Here is an 11,596-nt window from a genome sequence, read left to right as displayed (position 1 = left end):
TCTCTCTTCTGTCCCCTCTCTTCTGTCCCCCTTTCTCTCTCCCTCTCTTCTGTCCCCCTTTCTCTCCCTCTCTCTTCTGTCCCCCTTTCTCTCTCTCTTCTGTCCCCCCTTTCTCTCTCTCTCTCTCTCTCATCCACCTTTCTCTCTCTCCCTCTCATCTGTCCCCCTTTCTCTCTCCGTCTCTCTTCTGTCCCCCTTTCTCTCTCCCTCTCCTCTGTCCCCCTTTCTCTCTCCCTCTCTCTCTTGTCACCCTTTTCTCTCTCTCTCTTCTGTCCCCCCTCTCTCTCTCGTCCCCCTTTCTCTCCCTCTCTCTTCTGTCCCTCCTTTCTCTCTCCCTCTCTTCTGTCCCTCCTTTCTCTCTCCCTCTCTTCTGTCCCTCCTTTCTCTCTCCCTCTCTCTTCTGTCCCTCCTTTCTCTTTCTCTCTCTCTCCTGTCCCACTTTCTCTCTCCCTCTCTTCTGCCCCTCTTTCTCTCTCCTTCTCTTTTGTCCCCCCTTTCTCTCTCCCTCCCTCCCTCTCTTCTGTCCCCCTTTCTCTCTCTCTCTCTTCTGTCCCTCTTTCTCTCTCTCTCCCTCAACCCCCTTTCTCTCATCTCCCTTTCTCTCGTCCCCCTTTCTCTCTCTCCCTCTCTTTTGTCCCCCCTTTCTCTCTCCCTCCCTCCCTCTCTTCTGTCCCCCCTTTCTCTCCCTCTCTCTCTTCTGTCCCCCTTTCTCTCTCTCTCTCCCCCTCTCATCCCCCTTTCTCTCATCTCCCTTTCTCTCATCCCCCTTTCTCTCATCCCCCTTTCTCTCTCCCTCTCTTCTGTCCCCCCTTCCTCTCTCCCTCTCTCTCATCCCCATTTCTCTCCCTCTCTCTTCTGTCCCCCTTTCTCTCTCTTCTGTCCCCCTTTCTTTACATTACATTTAAGTCATTTAGCAGACGCTCTTATCCAGAGCGACTTACAAATTTCTCTCTCCTTCTCTCTTCCATCCCTCTATGTAATAAGTTTAAACACAGCTAACCGGCCCTTCACTGCTCTACCACACACCCAGAGGAGGTGGATGTAAAGTTTGTCTGGTGAAAAGTTTTCCTTAGATGGAGAGATGATGCAAGGATGGACTCTCAGAGGAAACTGTGTGTGTGTGTGTGTGTGTGTGTGTGTGTGTGTGTGTGTGTGTGTGTGTGTGTGTGTGTGTGTGTGTGTGTGTGTGTGTGTGTGTGTGTGTGTGTGTGTGTATCAGTGGAGGCTCCTCAGAGGAGGAAGGGGAGGACCATCCTCCTCAGTGAATTTCATAAAATTGTTAAAACATTGAAAAGGTTTTTCCTTTTTAGATAAAACTTTACAAAATATATTCACAAAATTAAATAATTGATAAAAACACACTGTTTTGCAAAGATCTACAGTAGCCTCAACTGCACTCTGTTGGGTAGCACCAAGGTGTAGCCGGAGGACAGCTAGCTTCCGTCCTCCTCTGGGTACATTGACTTCAATGTCAAACCTGGGAGGCTTATGGTTCACCCCCTTCCATAGAATTACACAGTTATTATGACAACTTCCAGAGGACGTCCTCCAACCTCAAATCAAAATGTATTTGTCACATACACATGGTTAGCAGATGTTAATGCGAGTGTAGCGAAATGCTTGTGCTTCTAGTTCCGACAATGCAGTGATAACCAACAAGTAGAGGGAGAGAAAGGGGGGACAGAAGAGAGGGGGAGAGAAAGGGGGAGAGAGAAAGGGGGACAGAAGAGAGGGAGGGAGGGAGAGAGAAACCTATCAGAGCTCTTGCAGCGTGAACTGACATGTTGTCCACCCAATCAAACGATCAGAGAATTAATCTAGTATTGAAAGCATAAGCTACAGCTAGCTAGCCCTGCAGTGCATAACATGTGGTGAGCAGTTGACTCAAAGAGAGATAGACAATAGATGAACAGTTTTCAACAAAAGGAGAAAAAAGAGAGATTTCCCCCCAAAAAATCCCATTCAGTTTCACCTACTGTTAAGGGATTTTTATGAATAATGACTCAATTATGTATACATTTAAATTAGAACTATAACTAAACAGAATACTACTATGTTACTGTATGGATGTATGAATCTTATTATAATCATAATACTGAATATAATGTGTGTAGTTTTCATCAAGAATTAGAACAAGGACTTTTTGTTCCTTGTTAGAAAAGAATAGAGCTACCGTCAGACAGGCTGGAATACTGTGTTCCTTACAGGACATTCTGTCTCTACCCAGGGAGGGGTGAGACCTTGGGCTTGTAGTAGATTGTTTAACAGGTGGCAGACAATGTGGGAAGGCTTTTGAACTATATTTCCATTGTATCTGAGAGGAGAGATATTTATGACGAAATGTGAGGTATATAAACCAATGTACATTGTATTATGACCAGCGCTCTCAAGAATAAATGCTATTGGCTAATTTTGGTAGACTGGTCTCTGTCCATTTTATGCAAATAAGGATCTTACAAATTCTTAGAAACAGACAGAGTGATTTAAATTGAATTGGTTAATGAACACTTATTGGAATTGTTGAATTCCTTTGACACCTACTTAGCTAGTAAATGCAGCTGGCTAGTTTTGTTACTGAAACACCCAGCTCAAACAGAAGGATGCTATGTTAGCTAGCTGGCTATAACAGAGGGATGCTATGTTAGCTAGCTGGCTATAACAGAGGGATGCTATGTTAGCTAGCTGGCTATGACTATTCAACACAACAATGGAACTCCTCCAAGTCAAGGTAAGCTTTTGGTGTTATTCATTTATTGCCACCGGGGACCGCCACAGTAACTGCTTACTGACTATACGCTGTAACATAACGGGTTGACTAGGACGTTACTTTAGCTAATATGGTGACAGCTGATGTGTTGTACATTGAAGTCCAGGGAAAAGGTGAGAAGAGGAGAGCGCATAGATGCGAGAAGGAATACAACGTGGCTGCTATGAAAGCAAACTGTGTATAAGCTTGATCAGGGGTGCATTCATTCTGCCGATTCTGTTGAAAAACGCTTCCTACATGAAAGCAATCAAAACAGAGATAAAATACCTGAATCTGTCCAGTAAAATTCTCAATCTCATTTGCAACTGCTGGACGAATGATTACACCCCCAGATAAGCTACAGTTGAAGTCGGAAGTTTACATACACTTAGGTTGGAGTCATTAAAACAAGTTTTTCAACCACTCCACACATTTCTTGTGAACAAACTATAGTTTTGGCAAGTCGGTTAGGACTTCTACTTTGTGCATGACACAAGTCATTTTTCCAACAATTGTTTACAGACAGATTATTTCACTTATAATTCAATGTATCACATTTCCAGTGGGTCAGAAGTTTACATACACTGAGTTGATTGTGCCTTTAAACAGCTTGGACAATTCCAGAAAATGATGTCATGGCTTTAGAAGCTTCTGATTGGAGGTGTACCTGTGGATGTATTTCAAGGCCTACCTTCAAACTCAGTGCCTCTTTGCTTGACATCATGGGACAATCAAAAGAAATCAGCCAAGACCTCTGAAAAAAAATTGTAGACCTCCACAAGTCTGGTTCATCCTTGGGAGCAATTTCCAAATGCCTGAAGGTACCACGTTCATCTGTACAAACAATAGTGGCACAAGTATAAAAACCATGGAACTACGCAGTCGTCATAGCGCTCAGGAAGGAGTCGCGTTCTGTTTTCTAGAGATGAACGTACTTTGGTGAGAAAAGTGCAAATCAATCCCAGAACAACAGCAAAGGACCTTGTGAAAATGCTGGAGGAAACAGGTACAAAAGTATCTATATCCACAGTAAAAAGTGTCCTATATCAACATAACCTGAAAGGCCGCTCAGCAAGGAAGAAGACACTGCTCCAAAACCACCATAAAAATGGAAATTTTCACTGGTCTGATGAAACAAAAATAGAACTGTTTGGCCATAATGACCATCGTTATGTTTGGAAGAAAAAGGGGGAGGCTTGCAAGCCGAAGAACACCATCGCAACCGTGAAGCACGAGGGTGGCGGCATCATGTTGTGGGGGTGCTTCGCTGCAGGAGGGACTGGTGCACTTCACAAAATAGATGGCATCATGAGGAGGAACATTATGTGGATATGTTGAAGTAACATCTCAAGACATCAGTCAGGAAGTTAAAGCTTGGTCGTAAATGGGTCTTCCAAATGGACAATGACCCCAAGCATACTTCCAAAGTTGTGGCAAAATGGCTTAAGGACAACAAAGTCAAGGTATTGGAGTGGCCATCACAAAGCCCTGACCTCAATCCTATAGAACATTTGTGGGCAGAACTGAAAAAGCGCGTGCGAGCAAGGAGGCCTACAAACCTGACTCAGTTACACCAACTCTGTCAGGAGGAATGGGCCAAAATTCACCCAACTTATTGTGGGAAGTGTCACGCCTTGGTCTTAGTATTTTGTGTTTTCGTTATATATTTGGTCAGGCCAGGGTGTGACATGGGTTTATTTTGTTGTGTTTCGTATTGGGGTTTTGTAGGCATTGGGATTGCGGCTGAGTAGGGGTGTCTAGCATAGGCTTGGCTGCCTGAGGCGGTTCTCAATCAGAGTCAGGTGCTTCTCGTTGTCTCTGATTGGGAACCATATTTAGGTAGCCTAGGTTTCACTGTGTGTTTTGTGGGTGATTGTTCCTGTCTATGTGTTTGTTGTCACAAGATAGGCTGTATAGGTTTTCGCGTTTCGTTTGTTATTTTTGTATATTAAGTTATTTCATGTATCGTTCAATTTTCATTAAAGAACATGAGTAACCACCACGCCGCAATTTGGTCCGACTCTCTTTCAACAGACGAACGCCGTTACAGGAAGCTTATGGAAGGCTATCCAAAACGTTTGACCAAAGTTAAACAATTTAAAGGCAATGCTACCAAATACTAATTGAGTGAGTGTATGTAAACTTCTGACCCACTGGGAATGTGATGAAAGAAATAGAAGCTGAAATAAATCATTCTCTCTACTATTATTCTGACATTTCACATTGTTAAAATAAAGTGACCTAAAACAGAGAATTTATACTAGGATTAAATGTCAGGAATTGTGAAAAAATGAGTATAAATGTACTTGGCTAAGGTGTATGTAAACTTCAGACTTTAGATAGATAGATAGGTAGGTAGGTAGATAGGTAGATAGGTAGATAGGTAGGTAGGTAGGTAGGTAGGTAGGTAGGTAGGTAGGTAGGTAGGTAGGTAGGTAGGTAGGTAGGTGTATGTAAACTTCAGACTTCAACTGTAGATGCAAGCAAGGCGGTATTAAATGTGTCACTGTGTATCCATGTGTCACTGTGTATCCATGTGTCACTGTCGGTCACCTCAAATGTTTTATCTCGACTGGCTGGGTGAAGGGAATATGAACGGCAGCCATCCGCCATGCTGTAATAGAAATAAGACCTCGTGAGTGTGTGTGTGTGTGTGTGTGTGTGTCTACCAGGCCAGAGAACTACCCAATCGTCACGGTGATGAATCTGCTCCAGGCACAAAACAATCAGTCTCAGATACTGCAGCCAGTTTCAGAGAGACGGTCCAAACAACAACACATTACTCGTAATTGTTCTATCGCAAATGGCCCACTAAAATCTAATACAGTATCAATACAATGTAATATCATCGAGCTCCTTATTGAGACAGAGAGGCGCCGCCATGTTGAAATGAGTCTCCTCTCTCTCATTTTTTTTTCCAGAAAATTGATGTGGAAAAATGGACGTCAATAACCACACAAATCAATACATGCACTTAGCAACGAACCATCAAAACAACAATACTCATTCTAATGGACTACTCTGGATGAACAGATTGGTGCTCACTTACGTGTGTGTGTGTGTGTGTGTGTGTGTGTGTGTGTGTGTGTGTGTGTGTGTGTGTGTGTGTGTGTGTGTGTGTGTGTGTGTGTAGAAATCCCGCTATGCCCTCCGACGAGCCACCAAACAGTCTAAACGTCAAGATCAACTAAGATCGTATCTGACTCTCTTCGGATGTGGCAATTCCTGTAAACTGTAATGTATTACAAAGGGAAACCCAGCCGTGAGCTGCCCAGTGATGCGAGCCTACCAGATGAGCTAAATTCATTTTATGCTCGCTTCGAGGCAAGCAACACTGAACCATGCATGAGAGCACCAGCTGTTCCGGACGAATGTGTGATCTCACTCTCCATAGCCAATGTGAGTAAGACCTTTAAACGGGTTAACATTCAGAAGGTCGTATGGCCAGAAGGATTACCAGGACGCATATTCAGAGCATGTGCTGACCAGTTGGCAAGTGTCTTCACTGACATTTTCAACATCTCCCTGACCCAATCTATAATAGAGCCCCACATTGGAGGTGTCATAACACCCATAAAACCTAGTGGTCAAACAGGGAAATGGTTCCAATCATTTTTCCATCATTCATTTTTCCGATAGGGAATTTAAGGAATACTTAAAATAGCGATGTGTTTCATGTCGTCTTACCTTGGTGTGACGTTTTGACAACCGTGTAAATCTGTCTCAGACAAGTTGGGTTTTATCAGTATATTCGGCTCCGTTTACTCACGTATTCAAAAAATGCTAATTAGCATCAATGTAGACATCATGCAAAACTACAAATCCCTGCAAGCTCCTGTACATCATCTCTAGCTGACACCTTTGCTAACAGGTATTGTGTCAATTTTAAACTTTCAGAAAACAGTTAACAATTTTCCGTTTAAAGAAATGTAGCTAATTTATTCATTACTACATTTAGCTAACATTATGTACTTAATCCAAAGATTCTTACCTTTGCCTCGATTTGTCAGTCTATTTGTAGTTCTTTATGACAGCCACATTAGCAGCTAATTAGCGTTTCATTTTGGAGGCGGTAAATACAGGAGAATATGCTGATAAGTCACCTTGTCCTAGAGAGATTTACATGATAATCAAAACGTCACGCCAGGGGTAAGTCTACACGAAACACAACCCTTCCCCGATAGGAGAAATGAATGGTGGAAAAACAATTGGAACCATTTCCCTGTTTGACCGCTAGGTTTTATGGGTATTATGACTCATACTGTGGTACTCTTTACCTATATGTTTGAAGCAGATCACTCCCTGTGCCAATGTAACGCCTATGTAACTAATCTAAATGACTATTACCCCCGTAGCACTCACATCTGTAGTCATGAAATGCTGGGGAAAGGCTGGTCAGGGCTCACATCAACACCGTCATCCCAGACGCCTTGAACCCACTCCAATGTGCACACCACCACAACAGATCCACAGATGGGGTGGCAGCGTAGCCTAGTGGTTAGAGCGTTGGACTAGTAACCGGAAGGTTGCAAGTTCAAACCCAGGGCTGACAAGGTACAAATCTGTCGTTCTGCCCCTGAACAGGCAGTTAACCCGCTGTTCCTAGGCCGTCATTGAAAATAAGAATTTGTTCTTAACTGACTTGCCTGGTTAAATAAAGGTAAAATACATTTTTTTTAAATAAAAATAAAAAAAAATGATGTGATCTCAATTGCACTCCACACTGCCCTTTACCACCTGGACAAGATGAACACCTACATGACAATGCTGTTCATTGACTACAGCTTAGCGGTCAACACTATAGTGGCCTTCAAGCTCATAACTAAGCTAAGGACCCTGGGACTGAGATCCTGGACTGGACGCCCCCTGGTGGTGATGGCAGGCAACAACACATCAGCACTCACACCCCCCTTGATCTGTCCTTGTGGTTTAAAAAAAAATCTCCTTTCAATGTTGGCATATGAGTTCTACACGTAACGTTGTGAATAATGTATCTTTGATCATGTTTCAAAGCTAACCATCTCCTACAGTACTTTATGGAAGTGTAATGCTCTATAATCCAAATGGGAACAAGAGAGGGCTGTAGAGTACGGAGGACTGGTACAGAAGGTTCTAGTGAATGTGAAAAACAGACGCACACACTGAAAAATTGCGCCGTACTGCATGCATGACTGTCGTCTTCCCGAGCGCCGACCTAATTTTTCTATTTTGTGATTCTATTTTGCGTTTATCCTTCATTTTAAACATCAGATCGACAGTTACTAAACCACAATTCCAGGCTTCAACTTCAACTCATCTGCCCTGGGCTCTTTGTATAATTCCGACTCAATATTCAGGCAATTTCAATAGGAAACACCAGTGGAATAGGACAGGGGGGTGAGCCCTGGCCAGATAGGACAGGGGGGTGAGCCCTGGCCAGATAGGACAGGGGGGTGAGCCCTGGCCAGATAGGACAGGGGGGTGAGCCCTGGCCAGATAGGACAGGGGGGTGAGCCCTGGCCAGATAGGACAGGGGGGTGAGCCCTGGCCAGATAGGACAGGGGGGTGAGCCCTGGCCAGATAGGACAGGGGGGTGAGCCCTGGCCAGATAGGACAGGGGGGTGAGCCCTGGCCAGATAGGACAGGGGGGCGAGCCCTGGCCAGATAGGACAGGGGGGCGAGCCCTGGCCAGATAGGACAGGGGGGCGAGCCCTGGCCAGATAGGACAGGGGGGCGAGCCCTGGCCAGATAGGACAGGGGGGTGAGCCCTGGCCAGATTAAGGCGAAGGGAAGACCGGCCACCTCTTCTCTCTTCCCTCCATTCTATTGGCCAGTCACTTGAAAACAAAATGGAAGACCTTAGATTGTGGATTTTCTTTCAACGGGACTCTCATAACTGCAATACTCTCTGCTTTTCTGAAACATGGCTTTTGGTCAAGATACCCTCCACATAGCTGTCCGGCTTGATGGATTCCCCCGGACAGACAGAACATTGGATTCGGGGAAATCGAGAGGGGGAGGAGTAAAGTCTCTTCATCGCAGTGCTAGAGGCGTCACTGTAGACCCTGGTTCGATTCCAGGCTGTATCACAACCGGCTGTGATTGGGAGTCCTATAAGGAGGCGCACAATTGGACCAGAGTCGTCCCCTTGTTTGGCCGTCATTGGCCGTCAACTCACTTGGTTAAATAAAGGTTAAATAAAAAATAAAACATGCATCGGGTGTCAGGTTTCCAGATCTTTGAGAGCCCTCAGAATGTGGCCACTGATAGCAGTCACTCTTGTACTTGTTAGACCGATACAAAGTGCTTTGTGAGAGATGGATACAGTTCAACAGGGTAACATGGTTCTACTGATCCCTCAATAACACTGTTGCTATGGATGCATCCCAAATGGCACCCCATTGCCTTTAATGTGCACTACTTTTGACCAGGGCTCTGGTAGTGGACTATAGCAGTATAGTAGTATAGTAGAATAGTAGAATAGTAGTATATCAGTATAGTTATTGAAAATAAGAATATGTTCTTAACTGACTTGCCTGGTTAAATAAAGGTAAAATTAAAAAAAAAAAAAAACAATTAAATAGTAGTATAGTAGAATAGTAGTATATCAGTATAGTAGTATAGTAGAACAGCAGTATATCAGTATAGTAGAATATCAGTATGGTAGTATAGTAGTATAGCAGTATAGCGGTATAGCAGTGTAGTAGTATAGCGGTATAGGTGTATAGTAGTATAGCAGTATGGTAGTATAGCAGTATAGTTGTATAGTAGTATAGAAGTATAGGTGTATAGTAGTATAGTGGTATGATAGTATAGCAGTGTATCAGAATAGTAGTATATCAGTATAGTAGAACAGCAGTATATCAGTATAGTAGAATATCAGTATGGTAGTATAGTAGTATAGCAGTATAGTAGTATAGGTGTATAGTAGTATAGCAGTATGGTAGTATAGCAGTATAGTTGTATAGTAGTATAGCAGTATAGTAGTATAGGTGTATAGTAGTATAGCAGTATAGGTGTATATCAGTATAGTAGTGCAGTAGTATAATAGAATAGCAGTATATTAGCATAGTAGTATATTAGCATAGTAGTATAGCAGTATATCAGCATAGTAGTATAGCAGTATGTCAGCATAGTAGTATAGCAGTATAGTTGTATAGTAGTATAGCAGTATAGCAGTATATCAGCATAGTAGTATATCAGCATAGTAGTATATCAGCATAGCAGTATAGTAGTATAGCAGTATAGTAGTATATCAGCATAGTAGTATATCAGCATAGTAGTATAGTAGTATAGCAGTATATCAGCATTGTAGTATATCAGCATAGTAGTATATCAGCATAGTAGTATAGTAGAATAGCAGTATAGCAGCATAGTAGTATATAAGCATAGCAGTATAGTAGCGTAGTAGTATAGCAGCATAGTAGTATAATGGTATAGCAGTATAGTCGTAGTATGGTAGTAAAGCAGTATAGCGGTTTAGCAGTATAGTAGTATAGCAGTATAGTAGTATATCAGTATAATAGTATAGTAGTATAGCAGCATAGTAGTAGAGTGGTATAGTAGTATAGTAGTATAGTAGTATATCAGTATAATAGTATAGTAGTATAGTGGTATAGTAGTATAGCAGTATAGTAGTATAGATCAGTATAATAGTATAGCAGTATAGATCAGTATATCAGTATATTAGTATAGATCAGTACAGATCAGTATATTAGTATAGATCCATATAGCAGTATTGTAGTACAGATCAGTATAGTAGTATAGATCTGTATATCAGTATAGAAGTATATAACAGTATAGATCAGTATGTAGCAGTATAGATCAGTATGGTAGTATATAGAAGTATAGATCAGTATAGCAGTATATAGTAGTATATCAGTATAGCAGTATAGATCGGTATATTAGTATAGATCAGTATATATCTGTATAGCAGTATAGTAGAATATAGCAGTATAGATCAGAATAGGAGTATATAGCAGTATAGACCAGTGTAGTAGTATATAGCAGTCCTCTTCATTCCCTCCTCCTCTATTTTGCATGTCATCTTCCTCTTTTCTCCTCCTCTTCCTCCCCATCCTGTTTTCCTCCTCTTCCTCCCGGGTCCCTCCTTCTCCCCCTCTCCATCCTCTTCCTCCCCTCCCCTCCTCCCCTCTCCTCTTTCTCCCCTCCTCTCCTCTTCCTCCCTCCCCTCTCCTCTTCCTCCCCTCCTCCTCTTCCTCCCCTCCTCTCCTCTTCCTCCCCTCCTCCTCTCCTCTTCCTCCCCTCTCCTCCCCTCCTCTCCTCTTCCTCCCCTCCCCTCCCCTCCTCTTACTCCCTCCCCTCTTTCTCCCCTCCTCCTCCTCTTCCTCCCCTCCTCTTCCTCCCCTCCTCTTCCTCCCCCCCCCTCTTTCTCCCCTCCTCTCCTCTTCCTCCTCGTCTTCTCCCGTGGAGAGTTAACCAGCAGGTTGATGAGCAACACAGAAGACCTCCGTCAAACAGATAATTGGTCAGAATAAAACTGGGAGGTCATTTTAACCAACTGTACAGGTCAAAGAATATAGTTAATGCACAACTCACCTCTTATAATGTAATGAAGCTAAAAGGTCAAATGCTGGCGTCTGGTCACAGAAGAAGCCTTGTGTGTATTCTAAATGTCAACCTATTCCCTATATAGTGCACTACTTTTAACCGGGGCCCATAGAGACGCAAAGGGCTTCAATGCTGAACTGGTTTTGCCCGGCTACGCACAGACTCCTTGCGGTACGCCATGTCCACAGACGTTAATAGCTAGGTTTCCATCCAATTGGCGACAGATTGTCATGCAAATCCGCATAAAGCCACGCCCCCCCCCCCACGTAGCGAATGACAGAGCAGAGGAAGGTGAGTATG

This window comes from Oncorhynchus keta, chromosome 8 (assembly GCF_023373465.1).
Source record: "Oncorhynchus keta strain PuntledgeMale-10-30-2019 chromosome 8, Oket_V2, whole genome shotgun sequence".
Classification (NCBI taxonomy): domain Eukaryota; kingdom Metazoa; phylum Chordata; class Actinopteri; order Salmoniformes; family Salmonidae; genus Oncorhynchus; species Oncorhynchus keta.
Note: the sequence above shows the minus strand (reverse complement) of the source record.